At 48.4% G+C, this 16,505-nt stretch overlaps 55 non-coding genes and 4 pseudogenes across 55 annotated transcripts; all 59 read right to left on the bottom strand.

Moving 5' to 3' along the window:
- Positions 1-88: 88 nt before the first annotated feature.
- Positions 89-207, bottom strand: LOC138477178 (5S ribosomal RNA). The gene has a single exon (XR_011271161.1). It is a non-coding gene; the product is annotated as a 5S ribosomal RNA (ribosomal RNA).
- A 106-nt stretch (positions 208-313) lies between these two features.
- On the bottom strand, positions 314-429 carry LOC138474213 (5S ribosomal RNA; annotated as a pseudogene).
- Positions 430-893: 464 nt separating this feature from the next.
- On the bottom strand, positions 894-1,012 carry LOC138477177 (5S ribosomal RNA). The gene has a single exon (XR_011271160.1). It is a non-coding gene; the product is annotated as a 5S ribosomal RNA (ribosomal RNA).
- Positions 1,013-1,118: 106 nt separating this feature from the next.
- Positions 1,119-1,237, bottom strand: LOC138477176 (5S ribosomal RNA). Its single transcript, XR_011271159.1, has one exon. It is a non-coding gene; the product is annotated as a 5S ribosomal RNA (ribosomal RNA).
- Positions 1,238-1,343: 106 nt separating this feature from the next.
- LOC138477174 (5S ribosomal RNA) lies at positions 1,344-1,462 on the bottom strand. Its single transcript, XR_011271157.1, has one exon. It is a non-coding gene; the product is annotated as a 5S ribosomal RNA (ribosomal RNA).
- A 106-nt stretch (positions 1,463-1,568) lies between these two features.
- Positions 1,569-1,687, bottom strand: LOC138477172 (5S ribosomal RNA). Its single transcript, XR_011271156.1, has one exon. It is a non-coding gene; the product is annotated as a 5S ribosomal RNA (ribosomal RNA).
- A 106-nt stretch (positions 1,688-1,793) lies between these two features.
- LOC138478692 (5S ribosomal RNA) lies at positions 1,794-1,912 on the bottom strand. The gene has a single exon (XR_011272536.1). It is a non-coding gene; the product is annotated as a 5S ribosomal RNA (ribosomal RNA).
- Positions 1,913-2,018: 106 nt separating this feature from the next.
- LOC138477171 (5S ribosomal RNA) lies at positions 2,019-2,137 on the bottom strand. Its single transcript, XR_011271155.1, has one exon. It is a non-coding gene; the product is annotated as a 5S ribosomal RNA (ribosomal RNA).
- Positions 2,138-2,243: 106 nt separating this feature from the next.
- On the bottom strand, positions 2,244-2,362 carry LOC138477170 (5S ribosomal RNA). The gene has a single exon (XR_011271154.1). It is a non-coding gene; the product is annotated as a 5S ribosomal RNA (ribosomal RNA).
- Positions 2,363-2,468: 106 nt separating this feature from the next.
- LOC138477169 (5S ribosomal RNA) lies at positions 2,469-2,587 on the bottom strand. The gene has a single exon (XR_011271153.1). It is a non-coding gene; the product is annotated as a 5S ribosomal RNA (ribosomal RNA).
- Positions 2,588-2,693: 106 nt separating this feature from the next.
- LOC138477168 (5S ribosomal RNA) lies at positions 2,694-2,812 on the bottom strand. Its single transcript, XR_011271152.1, has one exon. It is a non-coding gene; the product is annotated as a 5S ribosomal RNA (ribosomal RNA).
- A 106-nt stretch (positions 2,813-2,918) lies between these two features.
- Positions 2,919-3,037, bottom strand: LOC138477167 (5S ribosomal RNA). Its single transcript, XR_011271151.1, has one exon. It is a non-coding gene; the product is annotated as a 5S ribosomal RNA (ribosomal RNA).
- A 106-nt stretch (positions 3,038-3,143) lies between these two features.
- LOC138477166 (5S ribosomal RNA) lies at positions 3,144-3,262 on the bottom strand. The gene has a single exon (XR_011271150.1). It is a non-coding gene; the product is annotated as a 5S ribosomal RNA (ribosomal RNA).
- Positions 3,263-3,368: 106 nt separating this feature from the next.
- LOC138477165 (5S ribosomal RNA) lies at positions 3,369-3,487 on the bottom strand. Its single transcript, XR_011271149.1, has one exon. It is a non-coding gene; the product is annotated as a 5S ribosomal RNA (ribosomal RNA).
- Positions 3,488-3,593: 106 nt separating this feature from the next.
- Positions 3,594-3,709, bottom strand: LOC138474212 (5S ribosomal RNA; annotated as a pseudogene).
- Positions 3,710-4,173: 464 nt separating this feature from the next.
- On the bottom strand, positions 4,174-4,292 carry LOC138477164 (5S ribosomal RNA). Its single transcript, XR_011271148.1, has one exon. It is a non-coding gene; the product is annotated as a 5S ribosomal RNA (ribosomal RNA).
- Positions 4,293-4,398: 106 nt separating this feature from the next.
- LOC138477161 (5S ribosomal RNA) lies at positions 4,399-4,517 on the bottom strand. The gene has a single exon (XR_011271146.1). It is a non-coding gene; the product is annotated as a 5S ribosomal RNA (ribosomal RNA).
- Positions 4,518-4,623: 106 nt separating this feature from the next.
- Positions 4,624-4,742, bottom strand: LOC138477160 (5S ribosomal RNA). Its single transcript, XR_011271145.1, has one exon. It is a non-coding gene; the product is annotated as a 5S ribosomal RNA (ribosomal RNA).
- Positions 4,743-4,848: 106 nt separating this feature from the next.
- Positions 4,849-4,967, bottom strand: LOC138477159 (5S ribosomal RNA). The gene has a single exon (XR_011271144.1). It is a non-coding gene; the product is annotated as a 5S ribosomal RNA (ribosomal RNA).
- A 106-nt stretch (positions 4,968-5,073) lies between these two features.
- Positions 5,074-5,192, bottom strand: LOC138478691 (5S ribosomal RNA). The gene has a single exon (XR_011272535.1). It is a non-coding gene; the product is annotated as a 5S ribosomal RNA (ribosomal RNA).
- A 106-nt stretch (positions 5,193-5,298) lies between these two features.
- Positions 5,299-5,417, bottom strand: LOC138477158 (5S ribosomal RNA). Its single transcript, XR_011271143.1, has one exon. It is a non-coding gene; the product is annotated as a 5S ribosomal RNA (ribosomal RNA).
- A 106-nt stretch (positions 5,418-5,523) lies between these two features.
- On the bottom strand, positions 5,524-5,642 carry LOC138477157 (5S ribosomal RNA). The gene has a single exon (XR_011271142.1). It is a non-coding gene; the product is annotated as a 5S ribosomal RNA (ribosomal RNA).
- A 106-nt stretch (positions 5,643-5,748) lies between these two features.
- LOC138477156 (5S ribosomal RNA) lies at positions 5,749-5,867 on the bottom strand. Its single transcript, XR_011271141.1, has one exon. It is a non-coding gene; the product is annotated as a 5S ribosomal RNA (ribosomal RNA).
- Positions 5,868-5,973: 106 nt separating this feature from the next.
- LOC138477155 (5S ribosomal RNA) lies at positions 5,974-6,092 on the bottom strand. Its single transcript, XR_011271140.1, has one exon. It is a non-coding gene; the product is annotated as a 5S ribosomal RNA (ribosomal RNA).
- A 463-nt stretch (positions 6,093-6,555) lies between these two features.
- Positions 6,556-6,674, bottom strand: LOC138477154 (5S ribosomal RNA). The gene has a single exon (XR_011271139.1). It is a non-coding gene; the product is annotated as a 5S ribosomal RNA (ribosomal RNA).
- Positions 6,675-6,780: 106 nt separating this feature from the next.
- Positions 6,781-6,889, bottom strand: LOC138474628 (5S ribosomal RNA; annotated as a pseudogene).
- A 106-nt stretch (positions 6,890-6,995) lies between these two features.
- LOC138477153 (5S ribosomal RNA) lies at positions 6,996-7,114 on the bottom strand. Its single transcript, XR_011271138.1, has one exon. It is a non-coding gene; the product is annotated as a 5S ribosomal RNA (ribosomal RNA).
- A 464-nt stretch (positions 7,115-7,578) lies between these two features.
- Positions 7,579-7,697, bottom strand: LOC138477152 (5S ribosomal RNA). Its single transcript, XR_011271137.1, has one exon. It is a non-coding gene; the product is annotated as a 5S ribosomal RNA (ribosomal RNA).
- Positions 7,698-7,803: 106 nt separating this feature from the next.
- Positions 7,804-7,922, bottom strand: LOC138477149 (5S ribosomal RNA). Its single transcript, XR_011271135.1, has one exon. It is a non-coding gene; the product is annotated as a 5S ribosomal RNA (ribosomal RNA).
- A 106-nt stretch (positions 7,923-8,028) lies between these two features.
- Positions 8,029-8,147, bottom strand: LOC138477148 (5S ribosomal RNA). The gene has a single exon (XR_011271134.1). It is a non-coding gene; the product is annotated as a 5S ribosomal RNA (ribosomal RNA).
- A 106-nt stretch (positions 8,148-8,253) lies between these two features.
- Positions 8,254-8,372, bottom strand: LOC138477147 (5S ribosomal RNA). Its single transcript, XR_011271133.1, has one exon. It is a non-coding gene; the product is annotated as a 5S ribosomal RNA (ribosomal RNA).
- Positions 8,373-8,835: 463 nt separating this feature from the next.
- On the bottom strand, positions 8,836-8,954 carry LOC138478540 (5S ribosomal RNA). The gene has a single exon (XR_011272398.1). It is a non-coding gene; the product is annotated as a 5S ribosomal RNA (ribosomal RNA).
- Positions 8,955-9,060: 106 nt separating this feature from the next.
- LOC138479933 (5S ribosomal RNA) lies at positions 9,061-9,178 on the bottom strand. Its single transcript, XR_011273662.1, has one exon. It is a non-coding gene; the product is annotated as a 5S ribosomal RNA (ribosomal RNA).
- Positions 9,179-9,284: 106 nt separating this feature from the next.
- LOC138477943 (5S ribosomal RNA) lies at positions 9,285-9,403 on the bottom strand. The gene has a single exon (XR_011271856.1). It is a non-coding gene; the product is annotated as a 5S ribosomal RNA (ribosomal RNA).
- A 106-nt stretch (positions 9,404-9,509) lies between these two features.
- On the bottom strand, positions 9,510-9,628 carry LOC138477146 (5S ribosomal RNA). The gene has a single exon (XR_011271132.1). It is a non-coding gene; the product is annotated as a 5S ribosomal RNA (ribosomal RNA).
- A 106-nt stretch (positions 9,629-9,734) lies between these two features.
- Positions 9,735-9,853, bottom strand: LOC138477145 (5S ribosomal RNA). Its single transcript, XR_011271131.1, has one exon. It is a non-coding gene; the product is annotated as a 5S ribosomal RNA (ribosomal RNA).
- Positions 9,854-10,316: 463 nt separating this feature from the next.
- Positions 10,317-10,435, bottom strand: LOC138478207 (5S ribosomal RNA). The gene has a single exon (XR_011272096.1). It is a non-coding gene; the product is annotated as a 5S ribosomal RNA (ribosomal RNA).
- Positions 10,436-10,541: 106 nt separating this feature from the next.
- Positions 10,542-10,660, bottom strand: LOC138477877 (5S ribosomal RNA). The gene has a single exon (XR_011271796.1). It is a non-coding gene; the product is annotated as a 5S ribosomal RNA (ribosomal RNA).
- A 106-nt stretch (positions 10,661-10,766) lies between these two features.
- Positions 10,767-10,885, bottom strand: LOC138477144 (5S ribosomal RNA). Its single transcript, XR_011271130.1, has one exon. It is a non-coding gene; the product is annotated as a 5S ribosomal RNA (ribosomal RNA).
- Positions 10,886-10,991: 106 nt separating this feature from the next.
- LOC138477143 (5S ribosomal RNA) lies at positions 10,992-11,110 on the bottom strand. Its single transcript, XR_011271129.1, has one exon. It is a non-coding gene; the product is annotated as a 5S ribosomal RNA (ribosomal RNA).
- A 474-nt stretch (positions 11,111-11,584) lies between these two features.
- Positions 11,585-11,703, bottom strand: LOC138477142 (5S ribosomal RNA). The gene has a single exon (XR_011271128.1). It is a non-coding gene; the product is annotated as a 5S ribosomal RNA (ribosomal RNA).
- A 106-nt stretch (positions 11,704-11,809) lies between these two features.
- On the bottom strand, positions 11,810-11,928 carry LOC138478626 (5S ribosomal RNA). Its single transcript, XR_011272476.1, has one exon. It is a non-coding gene; the product is annotated as a 5S ribosomal RNA (ribosomal RNA).
- A 106-nt stretch (positions 11,929-12,034) lies between these two features.
- LOC138477141 (5S ribosomal RNA) lies at positions 12,035-12,153 on the bottom strand. The gene has a single exon (XR_011271127.1). It is a non-coding gene; the product is annotated as a 5S ribosomal RNA (ribosomal RNA).
- A 106-nt stretch (positions 12,154-12,259) lies between these two features.
- LOC138477138 (5S ribosomal RNA) lies at positions 12,260-12,378 on the bottom strand. Its single transcript, XR_011271126.1, has one exon. It is a non-coding gene; the product is annotated as a 5S ribosomal RNA (ribosomal RNA).
- Positions 12,379-12,852: 474 nt separating this feature from the next.
- Positions 12,853-12,971, bottom strand: LOC138477136 (5S ribosomal RNA). Its single transcript, XR_011271124.1, has one exon. It is a non-coding gene; the product is annotated as a 5S ribosomal RNA (ribosomal RNA).
- A 106-nt stretch (positions 12,972-13,077) lies between these two features.
- On the bottom strand, positions 13,078-13,196 carry LOC138477135 (5S ribosomal RNA). The gene has a single exon (XR_011271123.1). It is a non-coding gene; the product is annotated as a 5S ribosomal RNA (ribosomal RNA).
- Positions 13,197-13,302: 106 nt separating this feature from the next.
- LOC138477134 (5S ribosomal RNA) lies at positions 13,303-13,421 on the bottom strand. The gene has a single exon (XR_011271122.1). It is a non-coding gene; the product is annotated as a 5S ribosomal RNA (ribosomal RNA).
- Positions 13,422-13,527: 106 nt separating this feature from the next.
- Positions 13,528-13,646, bottom strand: LOC138477133 (5S ribosomal RNA). The gene has a single exon (XR_011271121.1). It is a non-coding gene; the product is annotated as a 5S ribosomal RNA (ribosomal RNA).
- A 106-nt stretch (positions 13,647-13,752) lies between these two features.
- On the bottom strand, positions 13,753-13,871 carry LOC138477132 (5S ribosomal RNA). Its single transcript, XR_011271120.1, has one exon. It is a non-coding gene; the product is annotated as a 5S ribosomal RNA (ribosomal RNA).
- Positions 13,872-13,977: 106 nt separating this feature from the next.
- Positions 13,978-14,096, bottom strand: LOC138477131 (5S ribosomal RNA). The gene has a single exon (XR_011271119.1). It is a non-coding gene; the product is annotated as a 5S ribosomal RNA (ribosomal RNA).
- Positions 14,097-14,202: 106 nt separating this feature from the next.
- On the bottom strand, positions 14,203-14,318 carry LOC138474211 (5S ribosomal RNA; annotated as a pseudogene).
- A 464-nt stretch (positions 14,319-14,782) lies between these two features.
- On the bottom strand, positions 14,783-14,901 carry LOC138477130 (5S ribosomal RNA). Its single transcript, XR_011271118.1, has one exon. It is a non-coding gene; the product is annotated as a 5S ribosomal RNA (ribosomal RNA).
- A 106-nt stretch (positions 14,902-15,007) lies between these two features.
- On the bottom strand, positions 15,008-15,126 carry LOC138477129 (5S ribosomal RNA). The gene has a single exon (XR_011271117.1). It is a non-coding gene; the product is annotated as a 5S ribosomal RNA (ribosomal RNA).
- Positions 15,127-15,232: 106 nt separating this feature from the next.
- LOC138477127 (5S ribosomal RNA) lies at positions 15,233-15,351 on the bottom strand. Its single transcript, XR_011271116.1, has one exon. It is a non-coding gene; the product is annotated as a 5S ribosomal RNA (ribosomal RNA).
- Positions 15,352-15,457: 106 nt separating this feature from the next.
- LOC138477126 (5S ribosomal RNA) lies at positions 15,458-15,576 on the bottom strand. The gene has a single exon (XR_011271115.1). It is a non-coding gene; the product is annotated as a 5S ribosomal RNA (ribosomal RNA).
- A 106-nt stretch (positions 15,577-15,682) lies between these two features.
- LOC138478690 (5S ribosomal RNA) lies at positions 15,683-15,801 on the bottom strand. The gene has a single exon (XR_011272534.1). It is a non-coding gene; the product is annotated as a 5S ribosomal RNA (ribosomal RNA).
- Positions 15,802-15,907: 106 nt separating this feature from the next.
- On the bottom strand, positions 15,908-16,026 carry LOC138477124 (5S ribosomal RNA). The gene has a single exon (XR_011271113.1). It is a non-coding gene; the product is annotated as a 5S ribosomal RNA (ribosomal RNA).
- Positions 16,027-16,132: 106 nt separating this feature from the next.
- Positions 16,133-16,251, bottom strand: LOC138477123 (5S ribosomal RNA). The gene has a single exon (XR_011271112.1). It is a non-coding gene; the product is annotated as a 5S ribosomal RNA (ribosomal RNA).
- A 106-nt stretch (positions 16,252-16,357) lies between these two features.
- On the bottom strand, positions 16,358-16,476 carry LOC138477122 (5S ribosomal RNA). The gene has a single exon (XR_011271111.1). It is a non-coding gene; the product is annotated as a 5S ribosomal RNA (ribosomal RNA).
- Positions 16,477-16,505: the final 29 nt, after the last annotated feature.

Here is a 16,505-nt window from a genome sequence, read left to right as displayed (position 1 = left end):
TGTACTTTTAAGCATCTAGTCGGCTAGACCTTGCAGTTTTGAAAGGCAATTGAGAAATGGCTCACTTCCTGAACTTGGAGCACAAAAAAGCCTACAGCACCTGGTATTCCCAGGCGGTCTCCCATCCAGGTACTAACTAGGCCCGACACTGCTTAGCTTCCGAGATCAGACGAGATCGGGCGCATTCAGTGTGGTGTGGCCGTAGGCTCTGGGCCTAGTGAGTTTTGTACTTTTAAGCATCTAGTCGGCTAGACCTTGCAGTTTTGAAAGGCAATTGAGAAATGGCTCACTTCCTGAACTTGGAGCACAAAAAAGCCTACAGCACCTGGTATTCCCAGGCGGTCTCCCATCCAGGTACTAACTAGGCCCGACACTGAGCTTCCGAGATCAGACGAGATCGGGCGCATTCAGTCTGGTGTGGCCGTAGGCTCTAGTAATGCTAAGAATATTACTCTTATGCATTTGCATTTAGTAAGCTAAGCCATGCAGCCACTTGCAACATGATACCACGCTCATCGCTCGATCAGCGCTCGATCAGGCGAGATATATAAGACTGGTGGGCCCATTCAGGACTCCTATGTCTGGTAGGATAACTTTAATCCATCCATCCTGTTTCTGTTGCAGGGAGGTGGAGAGAACAATCAACACAATAACGGCTTTCTTTCATGCCTCTTGAAGGACTCAATATTCTCTGTACTGCATTACATGTGAAAGTCGATTTATTACCCATGAACACACTACCTGTATGCTAATTATATGTAAATAGGTAGCTCCAGCCCTCATAATGTTGTCCAACATTTGCGCTATAAAACGGGATAAAATTATTTTGGAAACATACCAAATTTGAAAAGTAATTGAGAAGTTGTGCAATTACTAATCATGGAGCACAAAATAGCCTACAGCACCTGGTATTCCCAGGCGGTCTCCCATCCAGGTACTAACTAGGCCCGACACTGCTTAGCTTCCGAGATCAGACGAGATCGGGCGCATTCAGTGTGGTGTGGCCGTAGGCTCTGGTCCTAGTGAGTTTTGTACTTTTAAGCATCTAGTCGGCTAGACCTTGCAGTTTTGAAAGGCAATTGAGAAATGGCTCACTTCCTGAACTTGGAGCACAAAAAAGCCTACAGCACCTGGTATTCCCAGGCGGTCTCCCATCCAGGTACTAACTAGGCCCGACACTGCTTAGCTTCCGAGATCAGACGAGATCGGGCGCATTCAGTGTGGTGTGGCCGTAGGCTCTGGGCCTAGTGAGTTTTGTACTTTTAAGCATCTAGTCGGCTAGACCTTGCAGTTTTGAAAGGCAATTGAGAAATGGCTCACTTCCTGAACTTGGAGCACAAAAAAGCCTACAGCACCTGGTATTCCCAGGCGGTCTCCCATCCAGGTACTAACTAGGCCCGACACTGCTTAGCTTCCGAGATCAGACGAGATCGGGCGCATTCAGTGTGGTGTGGCCGTAGGCTCTGGTCCTAGTGAGTTTTGTACTTTTAAGCATCTAGTCGGCTAGACCTTGCAGTTTTGAAAGGCAATTGAGAAATGGCTCACTTCCTGAACTTGGAGCACAAAAAAGCCTACAGCACCTGGTATTCCCAGGCGGTCTCCCATCCAGGTACTAACTAGGCCCGACACTGCTTAGCTTCCGAGATCAGACGAGATCGGGCGCATTCAGTGTGGTGTGGCCGTAGGCTCTGGGCCTAGTGAGTTTTGTACTTTTAAGCATCTAGTCGGCTAGACCTTGCAGTTTTGAAAGGCAATTGAGAAATGGCTCACTTCCTGAACTTGGAGCACAAAAAAGCCTACAGCACCTGGTATTCCCAGGCGGTCTCCCATCCAGGTACTAACTAGGCCCGACACTGCTTAGCTTCCAAGATCAGACGAGATCGGGCGCATTCAGTGTGGTGTGGCCGTAGGCTCTGGGCCTAGTGAGTTTTGTACTTTTAAGCATCTAGTCGGCTAGACCTTGCAGTTTTGAAAGGCAATTGAGAAATGGCTCACTTCCTGAACTTGGAGCACAAAAAAGCCTACAGCACCTGGTATTCCCAGGCGGTCTCCCATCCAGGTACTAACTAGGCCCGACACTGCTTAGCTTCCGAGATCAGACGAGATCGGGCGCATTCAGTGTGGTGTGGCCGTAGGCTCTGGGCCTAGTGAGTTTTGTACTTTTAAGCATCTAGTCGGCTAGACCTTGCAGTTTTGAAAGGCAATTGAGAAATGGCTCACTTCCTGAACTTGGAGCACAAAAAAGCCTACAGCACCTGGTATTCCCAGGCGGTCTCCCATCCAGGTACTAACTAGGCCCGACACTGCTTAGCTTCCGAGATCAGACGAGATCGGGCGCATTCAGTGTGGTGTGGCCGTAGGCTCTGGTCCTAGTGAGTTTTGTACTTTTAAGCATCTAGTCGGCTAGACCTTGCAGTTTTGAAAGGCAATTGAGAAATGGCTCACTTCCTGAACTTGGAGCACAAAAAAGCCTACAGCACCTGGTATTCCCAGGCGGTCTCCCATCCAGGTACTAACTAGGCCCGACACTGCTTAGCTTCCGAGATCAGACGAGATCGGGCGCATTCAGTGTGGTGTGGCCGTAGGCTCTGGGCCTAGTGAGTTTTGTACTTTTAAGCATCTAGTCGGCTAGACCTTGCAGTTTTGAAAGGCAATTGAGAAATGGCTCACTTCCTGAACTTGGAGCACAAAAAAGCCTACAGCACCTGGTATTCCCAGGCGGTCTCCCATCCAGGTACTAACTAGGCCCGACACTGCTTAGCTTCCGAGATCAGACGAGATCGGGCGCATTCAGTGTGGTGTGGCCGTAGGCTCTGGGCCTAGTGAGTTTTGTACTTTTAAGCATCTAGTCGGCTAGACCTTGCAGTTTTGAAAGGCAATTGAGAAATGGCTCACTTCCTGAACTTGGAGCACAAAAAAGCCTACAGCACCTGGTATTCCCAGGCGGTCTCCCATCCAGGTACTAACTAGGCCCGACACTGCTTAGCTTCCGAGATCAGACGAGATCGGGCGCATTCAGTGTGGTGTGGCCGTAGGCTCTGGTCCTAGTGAGTTTTGTACTTTTAAGCATCTAGTCGGCTAGACCTTGCAGTTTTGAAAGGCAATTGAGAAATGGCTCACTTCCTGAACTTGGAGCACAAAAAAGCCTACAGCACCTGGTATTCCCAGGCGGTCTCCCATCCAGGTACTAACTAGGCCCGACACTGCTTAGCTTCCGAGATCAGACGAGATCGGGCGCATTCAGTGTGGTGTGGCCGTAGGCTCTGGGCCTAGTGAGTTTTGTACTTTTAAGCATCTAGTCGGCTAGACCTTGCAGTTTTGAAAGGCAATTGAGAAATGGCTCACTTCCTGAACTTGGAGCACAAAAAAGCCTACAGCACCTGGTATTCCCAGGCGGTCTCCCATCCAGGTACTAACTAGGCCCGACACTGCTTAGCTTCCGAGATCAGACGAGATCGGGCGCATTCAGTGTGGTGTGGCCGTAGGCTCTGGGCCTAGTGAGTTTTGTACTTTTAAGCATCTAGTCGGCTAGACCTTGCAGTTTTGAAAGGCAATTGAGAAATGGCTCACTTCCTGAACTTGGAGCACAAAAAAGCCTACAGCACCTGGTATTCCCAGGCGGTCTCCCATCCAGGTACTAACTAGGCCCGACACTGAGCTTCCGAGATCAGACGAGATCGGGCGCATTCAGTCTGGTGTGGCCGTAGGCTCTAGTAATGCTAAGAATATTACTCTTATGCATTTGCATTTAGTAAGCTAAGCCATGCAGCCACTTGCAACATGATACCACGCTCATCGCTCGATCAGCGCTCGATCAGGCGAGATATATAAGACTGGTGGGCCCATTCAGGACTCCTATGTCTGGTAGGATAACTTTAATCCATCCATCCTGTTTCTGTTGCAGGGAGGTGGAGAGAACAATCAACACAATAACGGCTTTCTTTCATGCCTCTTGAAGGACTCAATATTCTCTGTACTGCATTACATGTGAAAGTCGATTTATTACCCATGAACACACTACCTGTATGCTAATTATATGTAAATAGGTAGCTCCAGCCCTCATAATGTTGTCCAACATTTGCGCTATAAAACGGGATAAAATTATTTTGGAAACATACCAAATTTGAAAAGTAATTGAGAAGTTGTGCAATTACTAATCATGGAGCACAAAATAGCCTACAGCACCTGGTATTCCCAGGCGGTCTCCCATCCAGGTACTAACTAGGCCCGACACTGCTTAGCTTCCGAGATCAGACGAGATCGGGCGCATTCAGTGTGGTGTGGCCGTAGGCTCTGGTCCTAGTGAGTTTTGTACTTTTAAGCATCTAGTCGGCTAGACCTTGCAGTTTTGAAAGGCAATTGAGAAATGGCTCACTTCCTGAACTTGGAGCACAAAAAAGCCTACAGCACCTGGTATTCCCAGGCGGTCTCCCATCCAGGTACTAACTAGGCCCGACACTGCTTAGCTTCCGAGATCAGACGAGATCGGGCGCATTCAGTGTGGTGTGGCCGTAGGCTCTGGGCCTAGTGAGTTTTGTACTTTTAAGCATCTAGTCGGCTAGACCTTGCAGTTTTGAAAGGCAATTGAGAAATGGCTCACTTCCTGAACTTGGAGCACAAAAAAGCCTACAGCACCTGGTATTCCCAGGCGGTCTCCCATCCAGGTACTAACTAGGCCCGACACTGCTTAGCTTCCGAGATCAGACGAGATCGGGCGCATTCAGTGTGGTGTGGCCGTAGGCTCTGGTCCTAGTGAGTTTTGTACTTTTAAGCATCTAGTCGGCTAGACCTTGCAGTTTTGAAAGGCAATTGAGAAATGGCTCACTTCCTGAACTTGGAGCACAAAAAAGCCTACAGCACCTGGTATTCCCAGGCGGTCTCCCATCCAGGTACTAACTAGGCCCGACACTGCTTAGCTTCCGAGATCAGACGAGATCGGGCGCATTCAGTGTGGTGTGGCCGTAGGCTCTGGGCCTAGTGAGTTTTGTACTTTTAAGCATCTAGTCGGCTAGACCTTGCAGTTTTGAAAGGCAATTGAGAAATGGCTCACTTCCTGAACTTGGAGCACAAAAAAGCCTACAGCACCTGGTATTCCCAGGCGGTCTCCCATCCAGGTACTAACTAGGCCCGACACTGCTTAGCTTCCAAGATCAGACGAGATCGGGCGCATTCAGTGTGGTGTGGCCGTAGGCTCTGGGCCTAGTGAGTTTTGTACTTTTAAGCATCTAGTCGGCTAGACCTTGCAGTTTTGAAAGGCAATTGAGAAATGGCTCACTTCCTGAACTTGGAGCACAAAAAAGCCTACAGCACCTGGTATTCCCAGGCGGTCTCCCATCCAGGTACTAACTAGGCCCGACACTGCTTAGCTTCCGAGATCAGACGAGATCGGGCGCATTCAGTGTGGTGTGGCCGTAGGCTCTGGGCCTAGTGAGTTTTGTACTTTTAAGCATCTAGTCGGCTAGACCTTGCAGTTTTGAAAGGCAATTGAGAAATGGCTCACTTCCTGAACTTGGAGCACAAAAAAGCCTACAGCACCTGGTATTCCCAGGCGGTCTCCCATCCAGGTACTAACTAGGCCCGACACTGCTTAGCTTCCGAGATCAGACGAGATCGGGCGCATTCAGTGTGGTGTGGCCGTAGGCTCTGGTCCTAGTGAGTTTTGTACTTTTAAGCATCTAGTCGGCTAGACCTTGCAGTTTTGAAAGGCAATTGAGAAATGGCTCACTTCCTGAACTTGGAGCACAAAAAAGCCTACAGCACCTGGTATTCCCAGGCGGTCTCCCATCCAGGTACTAACTAGGCCCGACACTGCTTAGCTTCCGAGATCAGACGAGATCGGGCGCATTCAGTGTGGTGTGGCCGTAGGCTCTGGGCCTAGTGAGTTTTGTACTTTTAAGCATCTAGTCGGCTAGACCTTGCAGTTTTGAAAGGCAATTGAGAAATGGCTCACTTCCTGAACTTGGAGCACAAAAAAGCCTACAGCACCTGGTATTCCCAGGCGGTCTCCCATCCAGGTACTAACTAGGCCCGACACTGCTTAGCTTCCGAGATCAGACGAGATCGGGCGCATTCAGTGTGGTGTGGCCGTAGGCTCTAGAAATGCTAAGAATATTACTCTTATGCATTTGCATTTAGTAAGCTAAGCCATGCAGCCACTTGCAACATGATACCACGCTCATCGCTCGATCAGGCTCGATCAGGCGAGATATATAAGACTGGTGGGCCCATTCAGGACTCCTATGTCTGGTAGGATAACTTTAATCCATCCATCCTGTTTCTGTTGCAGGGAGGTGGAGAGAACAATCAACACAATAACGGCTTTCTTTCATGCCTCTTGAAGGACTCAATATTCTCTGTACTGCATTACATGTGAAAGTCGATTTATTACCCATGAACACACTACCTGTATGCTAATTATATGTAAATAGGTAGCTCCAGCCCTCATAATGTTGTCCAACATTTCCGCTATAAAACGGGATAAAATTATTTTGGAAACATACCAAATTTGAAAAGTAATTGAGAAGTTGTGCAATTACTAATCATGGAGCACAAAATAGCCTACAGCACCTGGTATTCCCAGGCGGTCTCCCATCCAGGTACTAACTAGGCCCGACACTGCTTAGCTTCCGAGATCAGACGAGATCGGGCGCATTCAGTGTGGTGTGGCCGTAGGCTCTGGGCCTAGTGAGTTTTGTACTTTTAAGCATCTAGTCGGCTAGACCTTGCAGTTTTGAAAGGCAATTGAGAAATGGCTCACTTCCTGAACTTGGAGCACAAAAAAGCCTACAGCACCTGGTATTCCCAGGCGGTCTCCCATCCAGGTACTAACTAGGCCCGACACTGCTTAGCTTCTGAGATCAGACGAATTCAGTGTGGTGTGGCCGTAGGCTCTGGTCCTAGTGAGTTTTGTACTTTTAAGCATCTAGTCGGCTAGACCTTGCAGTTTTGAAAGGCAATTGAGAAATGGCTCACTTCCTGAACTTGGAGCACAAAAAAGCCTACAGCACCTGGTATTCCCAGGCGGTCTCCCATCCAGGTACTAACTAGGCCCGACACTGCTTAGCTTCCGAGATCAGACGAGATCGGGCGCATTCAGTGTGGTGTGGCCGTAGGCTCTAGAAATGCTAAGAATATTACTCTTATGCATTTGCATTTAGTAAGCTAAGCCATGCAGCCACTTGCAACATGATACCACGCTCATCGCTCGATCAGCGCTCGATCAGGCGAGATATATAAGACTGGTGGGCCCATTCAGGACTCCTATGTCTGGTAGGATAACTTTAATCCATCCATCCTGTTTCTGTTGCAGGGAGGTGGAGAGAACAATCAACACAATAACGGCTTTCTTTCATGCCTCTTGAAGGACTCAATATTCTCTGTACTGCATTACATGTGAAAGTCGATTTATTACCCATGAACACACTACCTGTATGCTAATTATATGTAAATAGGTAGCTCCAGCCCTCATAATGTTGTCCAACATTTCCGCTATAAAACGGGATACAATTATTTTGGAAACATACCAAATTTGAAAAGTAATTGAGAAGTTGTGCAATTACTAATCATGGAGCACAAAATAGCCTACAGCACCTGGTATTCCCAGGCGGTCTCCCATCCAGGTACTAACTAGGCCCGACACTGCTTAGCTTCCGAGATCAGACGAGATCGGGCGCATTCAGTGTGGTGTGGCCGTAGGCTCTGGGCCTAGTGAGTTTTGTACTTTTAAGCATCTAGTCGGCTAGACCTTGCAGTTTTGAAAGGCAATTGAGAAATGGCTCACTTCCTGAACTTGGAGCACAAAAAAGCCTACAGCACCTGGTATTCCCAGGCGGTCTCCCATCCAGGTACTAACTAGGCCCGACACTGCTTAGCTTCCGAGATCAGACGAGATCGGGCGCATTCAGTGTGGTGTGGCCGTAGGCTCTGGTCCTAGTGAGTTTTGTACTTTTAAGCATCTAGTCAGCTAGACCTTGCAGTTTTGAAAGGCAATTGAGAAATGGCTCACTTCCTGAACTTGGAGCACAAAAAAGCCTACAGCACCTGGTATTCCCAGGCGGTCTCCCATCCAGGTACTAACTAGGCCCGACACTGCTTAGCTTCCGAGATCAGACGAGATCGGGCGCATTCAGTGTGGTGTGGCCGTAGGCTCTGGGCCTAGTGAGTTTTGTACTTTTAAGCATCTAGTCGGCTAGACCTTGCAGTTTTGAAAGGCAATTGAGAAATGGCTCACTTCCTGAACTTGGAGCACAAAAAAGCCTACAGCACCTGGTATTCCCAGGCGGTCTCCCATCCAGGTACTAACTAGGCCCGACACTGCTTAGCTTCCGAGATCAGACGAGATCGGGCGCATTCAGTGTGGTGTGGCCGTAGGCTCTAGAAATGCTAAGAATATTACTCTTATGCATTTGCATTTAGTAAGCTAAGCCATGCAGCCACTTGCAACATGATACCACGCTCATCGCTCGATCAGGCTCGATCAGGCGAGATATATAAGACTGGTGGGCCCATTCAGGACTCCTATGTCTGGTAGGATAACTTTAATCCATCCATCCTGTTTCTGTTGCAGGGAGGTGGAGAGAACAATCAACACAATAACGGCTTTCTTTCATGCCTCTTGAAGGACTCAATATTCTCTGTACTGCATTACATGTGAAAGTCGATTTATTACCCATGAACACACTACCTGTATGCTAATTATATGTAAATAGGTAGCTCCAGCCCTCATAATGTTGTCCAACATTTCCGCTATAAAACGGGATAAAATTATTTTGGAAACATACCAAATTTGAAAAGTAATTGAGAAGTTGTGCAATTACTAATCATGGAGCACAAAATAGCCTACAGCACCTGGTATTCCCAGGCAGTCTCCCATCCAGGTACTAACTAGGCCCGACACTGCTTAGCTTCCGAGATCAGACGAGATCGGGCGCATTCAGTGTGGTGTGGCCGTAGGCTCTGGGCCTAGTGAGTTTTGTACTTTTAAGCATCTAGTCGGCTAGACCTTGCAGTTTTGAAAGGCAATTGAGAAATGGCTCACTTCCTGAACTTGGAGCACAAAAAAGCCTACAGCACCTGGTATTCCCAGGCGGTCTCCCATCCAGGTACTAACTAGGCCCGACACTGCTTAGCTTCCGAGATCAGACGAGATCGGCGCATTCAGTGTGGTGTGGCCGTAGGCTCTAGGCCTAGTGAGTTTTGTACTTTTAAGCATCTAGTCGGCTAGACCTTGCAGTTTTGAAAGGCAATTGAGAAATGGCTCACTTCCTGAACTTGGAGCACAAAAAAGCCTACAGCACCTGGTATTCCCAGGCGGTCTCCCATCCAGGTACTAACTAGGCCCGACACTGCTTAGCTTCCGAGATCAGAGGAGATCGGGCGCATTCAGTGTGGTGTGGCCGTAGGCTCTAGTCCTAGTGAGTTTTGTACTTTTAAGCATCTAGTCGGCTAGACCTTGCAGTTTTGAAAGGCAATTGAGAAATGGCTCACTTCCTGAACTTGGAGCACAAAAAAGCCTACAGCACCTGGTATTCCCAGGCGGTCTCCCATCCAGGTACTAACTAGGCCCGACACTGCTTAGCTTCCGAGATCAGACGAGATCGGGCGCATTCAGTGTGGTGTGGCCGTAGGCTCTGGGCCTAGTGAGTTTTGTACTTTTAAGCATCTAGTCGGCTAGACCTTGCAGTTTTGAAAGGCAATTGAGAAATGGCTCACTTCCTGAACTTGGAGCACAAAAAAGCCTACAGCACCTGGTATTCCCAGGCGGTCTCCCATCCAGGTACTAACTAGGCCCGACACTGCTTAGCTTCCGAGATCAGACGAGATCGGGCGCATTCAGTGTGGTGTGGCCGTAGGCTCTAGAAATGATAAGAATATTACTCTTATGCATTTGCATTTAGTAAGCTAAGCCATGCAGCCACTTGCAACATGATACCACGCTCAGCGCTCGATCAGGCTCGATCAGGCGAGATATATAAGACTGGTGGGCCCATTCAGGACTCCTATGTCTGGTAGGATAACTTTAATCCATCCATCCTGTTTCTGTTGCAGGGAGGTGGAGAGAACAATCAACACAATAACGGCTTTCTTTCATGCCTCTTGAAGGACTCAATATTCTCTGTACTGCATTACATGTGAAAGTCGATTTATTACCCATGAACACACTACCTGTATGCTAATTATATGTAAATAGGTAGCTCCAGCCCTCATAATGTTGTCCAACATTTCCGCTATAAAACGGGATAAAATTATTTTGGAAACATACCAAATTTGAAAAGTAATTGAGAAGTTGTGCAATTACTAATCATGGAGCACAAAATAGCCTACAGCACCTGGTATTCCCAGGCGGTCTCCCATCCAGGTACTAACTAGGCCCGACACTGCTTAGCTTCCGAGATCAGACGAGACCGGGCGCATTCAGTGTGGTGTGGCCGTAGGCTCTGGGCCTAGTGAGTTTTGTACTTTTAAGCATCTAGTCGGCTAGACCTTGCAGTTTTGAAAGGCAATTGAGAAATGGCTCACTTCCTGAACTTGGAGCACAAAAAAGCCTACAGCACCTGATATTCCCAGGCGGTCTCCCATCCAGGTACTAACTAGGCCCGACACTGCTTAGCTTCCGAGATCAGACGAGATCGGGCGCATTCAGTGTGGTGTGGCCGTAGGCTCTGGTCCTAGTGAGTTTTGTACTTTTAAGCATCTAGTCGGCTAGACCTTGCAGTTTTGAAAGGCAATTGAGAAATGGCTCACTTCCTGAACTTGGAGCACAAAAAAGCCTACAGCACCTGGTATTCCCAGGCGGTCTCCCATCCAGGTACTAACTAGGCCCGACACTGCTTAGCTTCCGAGATCAGACGAGATCGGGCGCATTCAGTGTGGTGTGGCCGTAGGCTCTGGGCCTAGTGAGTTTTGTACTTTTAAGCATCTAGTCGGCTAGACCTTGCAGTTTTGAAAGGCAATTGAGAAATGGCTCACTTCCTGAACTTGGAGCACAAAAAAGCCTACAGCACCTGGTATTCCCAGGCGGTCTCCCATCCAGGTACTAACTAGGCCCGACACTGCTTAGCTTCCGAGATCAGACGAGATCGGGCGCATTCAGTGTGGTGTGGCCGTAGGCTCTAGAAATGCTAAGAATATTACTCTTATGCATTTGCATTTAGTAAGCTAAGCCATGCAGCCACTTGCAACATGATACCACGCTCATCGCTCGATCAGCGCTCGATCAGGCTCGATCAGGCGAGATATATAAGACTGGTGGGCCCATTCAGGACTCCTATGTCTGGTAGGATAACTTTAATCCATCCATCCTGTTTCTGTTGCAGGGAGGTGGAGAGAACAATCAACACAATAACGGCTTTCTTTCATGCCTCTTGAAGGACTCAATATTCTCTGTACTGCATTACATGTGAAAGTCGATTTATTACCCATGAACACACTACCTGTATGCTAATTATATGTAAATAGGTAGCTCCAGCCCTCATAATGTTGTCCAACATTTCCGCTATAAAACGGGATAAAATTATTTTGGAAACATACCAAATTTGAAAAGTAATTGAGAAGTTGTGCAATTACTAATCATGGAGCACAAAATAGCCTACAGCACCTGGTATTCCCAGGCGGTCTCCCATCCAGGTACTAACTAGGCCCGACACTGCTTAGCTTCCGAGATCAGACGAGATCGGGCGCATTCAGTGTGGTGTGGCCGTAGGCTCTGGGCCTAGTGAGTTTTGTACTTTTAAGCATCTAGTCGGCTAGACCTTGCAGTTTTGAAAGGCAATTGAGAAATGGCTCACTTCCTGAACTTGGAGCACAAAAAAGCCTACAGCACCTGGTATTCCCAGGCGGTCTCCCATCCAGGTACTAACTAGACCCGACACTGCTTAGCTTCCGAGATCAGACGAGATCGGGCGCATTCAGTGTGGTGTGGCCGTAGGCTCTGGTCCTAGTGAGTTTTGTACTTTTAAGCATCTAGTCGACTAGACCTTGCAGTTTTGAAAGGCAATTGAGAAATGGCTCACTTCCTGAACTTGGAGCACAAAAAAGCCTACAGCACCTGGTATTCCCAGGCGGTCTCCCATCCAGGTACTAACTAGGCCCGACACTGCTTAGCTTCCGAGATCAGACGAGATCGGGCGCATTCAGTGTGGTGTGGCCGTAGGCTCTGGGCCTAGTGAGTTTTGTACTTTTAAGCATCTAGTCGGCTAGACCTTGCAGTTTTGAAAGGCAATTGAGAAATGGCTCACTTCCTGAACTTGGAGCACAAAAAAGCCTACAGCACCTGGTATTCCCAGGCGGTCTCCCATCCAGGTACTAACTAGGCCCGACACTGCTTAGCTTCCGAGATCAGACGAGATCGGGCGCATTCAGTGTGGTGTGGCCGTAGGCTCTAGAAATGCTAAGAATATTACTCTTATGCATTTGCATTTAGTAAGCTAAGCCATGCAGCCACTTGCAACATGATACCACGCTCATCGCTCGATCAGCGCTCGATCAGGCTCGATCAGGCGAGATATATAAGACTGGTGGGCCCATTCAGGACTCCTATGTCTGGTAGGATAACTTTAATCCATCCATCCTGTTTCTGTTGCAGGGAGGTGGAGAGAACAATCAACACAATAACGGCTTTCTTTCATGCCTCTTGAAGGACTCAATATTCTCTGTACTGCATTACATGTGAAAGTCGATTTATTACCCATGAACACACTACCTGTATGCTAATTATATGTAAATAGGTAGCTCCAGCCCTCATAATGTTGTCCAACATTTCCGCTATAAAACGGGATAAAATTATTTTGGAAACATACCAAATTTGAAAAGTAATTGAGAAGTTGTGCAATTACTAATCATGGAGCACAAAATAGCCTACAGCACCTGGTATTCCCAGGCGGTCTCCCATCCAGGTACTAACTAGGCCCGACACTGCTTAGCTTCCGAGATCAGACGAGATCGGGCGCATTCAGTGTGGTGTGGCCGTAGGCTCTGGGCCTAGTGAGTTTTGTACTTTTAAGCATCTAGTCGGCTAGACCTTGCAGTTTTGAAAGGCAATTGAGAAATGGCTCACTTCCTGAACTTGGAGCACAAAAAAGCCTACAGCACCTGGTATTCCCAGGCGGTCTCCCATCCAGGTACTAACTAGGCCCGACACTGCTTAGCTTCCGAGATCAGACGAGATCGGGCGCATTCAGTGTGGTGTGGCCGTAGGCTCTGGTCCTAGTGAGTTTTGTACTTTTAAGCATCTAGTCGGCTAGACCTTGCAGTTTTGAAAGGCAATTGAGAAATGGCTCACTTCCTGAACTTGGAGCACAAAAAAGCCTACAGCACCTGGTATTCCCAGGCGGTCTCCCATCCAGGTACTAACTAGGCCCGACACTGCTTAGCTTCCGAGATCAGACGAGATCGGGCGCATTCAGTGTGGTGTGGCCGTAGGCTCTGGGCCTAGTGAGTTTTGTACTTTTAAGCATCTAGTCGGCTAGACCTTGCAGTTTTGAAAGGCAATTGAGAAATGGCTCACTTCCTGAACTTGGAGCACAAAAAAGCCTACAGCACCTGGTATTCCCAGGCGGTCTCCCATCCAGGTACTAACTAGGCCCGACACTGCTTAGCTTCCGAGATCAGACGAGATCGGGCGCATTCAGTGTGGTGTGGCCGTAGGCTCTGGTCCTAGTGAGTTTTGTACTTTTAAGCATCTAGTCGGCTAGACCTTGCAGTTTTGAAAGGCAATTGAGAAATGGCTCACTTCCTGAACTTGGAGCACAAAAAAGCCTACAGCACCTGGTATTCCCAGGCGGTCTCCCATCCAGGTACTAACTAGGCCCGACACTGCTTAGCTTCCGAGATCAGACGAGATCGGGCGCATTCAGTGTGGTGTGGCCGTAGGCTCTGGGCCTAGTGAGTTTTGTACTTTTAAGCATCTAGTCGGCTAGACCTTGCAGTTTTGAAAGGCAATTGAGAAATGGCTCACTTCCTGAACTTGGAGCACAAAAAAGCCTACAGCACCTGGTATTCCCAGGCGGTCTCCCATCCAGGTACTAACTAGGCCCGACACTGCTTAGCTTCCGAGATCAGACGAGATCGGGCGCATTCAGTGTGGTGTGGCCGTAGGCTCTGGGCCTAGTGAGTTTTGTACTTTTAAGCATCTAGTCGGCTAGACCTTGCAGTTTTGAAAGGCAATTGAGAAATGGCTCACTTCCTGAACTTGGAGCACAAAAAAGCCTACAGCACCTGGTATTCCCAGGCGGTCTCCCATCCAGGTACTAACTAGGCCCGACACTGAGCTTCCGAGATCAGACGAGATCGGGCGCATTCAGTCTGGTGTGGCCGTAGGCTCTAGTAATGCTAAGAATATTACTCTTATGCATTTGCATTTAGTAAGCTAAGCCATGCAGCCACTTGCAACATGATACCACGCTCATCGCTCGATCAGCGCTCGATCAGGCGAGATATATAAGACTGGTGGGCCCATTCAGGACTCCTATGTCTGGTAGGATAACTTTAATCCATCCATCCTGTTTCTGTTGCAGGGAGGTGGAGAGAACAATCAACACAATAACGGCTTTCTTTCATGCCTCTTGAAGGACTCAATATTCTCTGTACTGCATTACATGTGAAAGTCGATTTATTACCCATGAACACACTACCTGTATGCTAATTATATGTAAATAGGTAGCTCCAGCCCTCATAATGTTGTCCAACATTTGCGCTATAAAACGGGATAAAATTATTTTGGAAACATACCAAATTTGAAAAGTAATTGAGAAGTTGTGCAATTACTAATCATGGAGCACAAAATAGCCTACAGCACCTGGTATTCCCAGGCGGTCTCCCATCCAGGTACTAACTAGGCCCGACACTGCTTAGCTTCCGAGATCAGACGAGATCGGGCGCATTCAGTGTGGTGTGGCCGTAGGCTCTGGTCCTAGTGAGTTTTGTACTTTTAAGCATCTAGTCGGCTAGACCTTGCAGTTTTGAAAGGCAATTGAGAAATGGCTCACTTCCTGAACTTGGAGCACAAAAAAGCCTACAGCACCTGGTATTCCCAGGCGGTCTCCCATCCAGGTACTAACTAGGCCCGACACTGCTTAGCTTCCGAGATCAGACGAGATCGGGCGCATTCAGTGTGGTGTGGCCGTAGGCTCTGGGCCTAGTGAGTTTTGTACTTTTAAGCATCTAGTCGGCTAGACCTTGCAGTTTTGAAAGGCAATTGAGAAATGGCTCACTTCCTGAACTTGGAGCACAAAAAAGCCTACAGCACCTGGTATTCCCAGGCGGTCTCCCATCCAGGTACTAACTAGGCCCGACACTGCTTAGCTTCCGAGATCAGACGAGATCGGGCGCATTCAGTGTGGTGTGGCCGTAGGCTCTGGTCCTAGTGAGTTTTGTACTTTTAAGCATCTAGTCGGCTAGACCTTGCAGTTTTGAAAGGCAATTGAGAAATGGCTCACTTCCTGAACTTGGAGCACAAAAAAGCCTACAGCACCTGGTATTCCCAGGCGGTCTCCCATCCAGGTACTAACTAGGCCCGACACTGCTTAGCTTCCGAGATCAGACGAGATCGGGCGCATTCAGTGTGGTGTGGCCGTAGGCTCTGGGCCTAGTGAGTTTTGTACTTTTAAGCATCTAGTCGGCTAGACCTTGCAGTTTTGAAAGGCAATTGAGAAATGGCTCACTTCCTGAACTTGGAGCACAAAAAAGCCTACAGCACCTGGTATTCCCAGGCGGTCTCCCATCCAGGTACTAACTAGGCCCGACACTGCTTAGCTTCCAAGATCAGACGAGATCGGGCGCATTCAGTGTGGTGTGGCCGTAGGCTCTGGGCCTAGTGAGTTTTGTACTTTTAAGCATCTAGTCGGCTAGACCTTGCAGTTTTGAAAGGCAATTGAGAAATGGCTCACTTCCTGAACTTGGAGCACAAAAAAGCCTACAGCACCTGGTATTCCCAGGCGGTCTCCCATCCAGGTACTAACTAGGCCCGACACTGCTTAGCTTCCGAGATCAGACGAGATCGGGCGCATTCAGTGTGGTGTGGCCGTAGGCTCTGGGCCTAGTGAGTTTTGTACTTTTAAGCATCTAGTCGGCTAGACCTTGCAGTTTTGAAAGGCAATTGAGAAATGGCTCACTTCCTGAACTTGGAGCACAAAAAAGCCTACAGCACCTGGTATTCCCAGGCGGTCTCCCATCCAGGTACTAACTAGGCCCGACACTGCTTAGCTTCCGAGATCAGACGAGATCGGGCGCATTCAGTGTGGTGTGGCCGTAGGCTCTGGTCCTAGTGAGTTTTGTACTTTTAAGCATCTAGTCGGCTAGACCTTGCAGTTTTGAAAGGCAATTGAGAAATGGCTCACTTCCTGAACTTGGAGCACAAAAAAGCCTACAGCACCTGGTATTCCCAGGCGGTCTCCCATCCAGGTACTAACTAGGCCCGACACTGCTTAGCTTCCGAGATCAGACGAGATCGGGCGCATTCAGTGTGGTGTGGCCGTAGGCTCTGGGCCTAGTGAGTTTTGTACTTTTAA

The sequence above is a fragment of the Ambystoma mexicanum genome, chromosome 8 (genome assembly GCF_040938575.1).
Source record: "Ambystoma mexicanum isolate Mex_15411 chromosome 8, UKY_AmexF1_1, whole genome shotgun sequence".
NCBI lineage: Eukaryota > Metazoa > Chordata > Amphibia > Caudata > Ambystomatidae > Ambystoma > Ambystoma mexicanum.
This window is presented reverse-complemented; position numbering and strand designations above follow the sequence as displayed.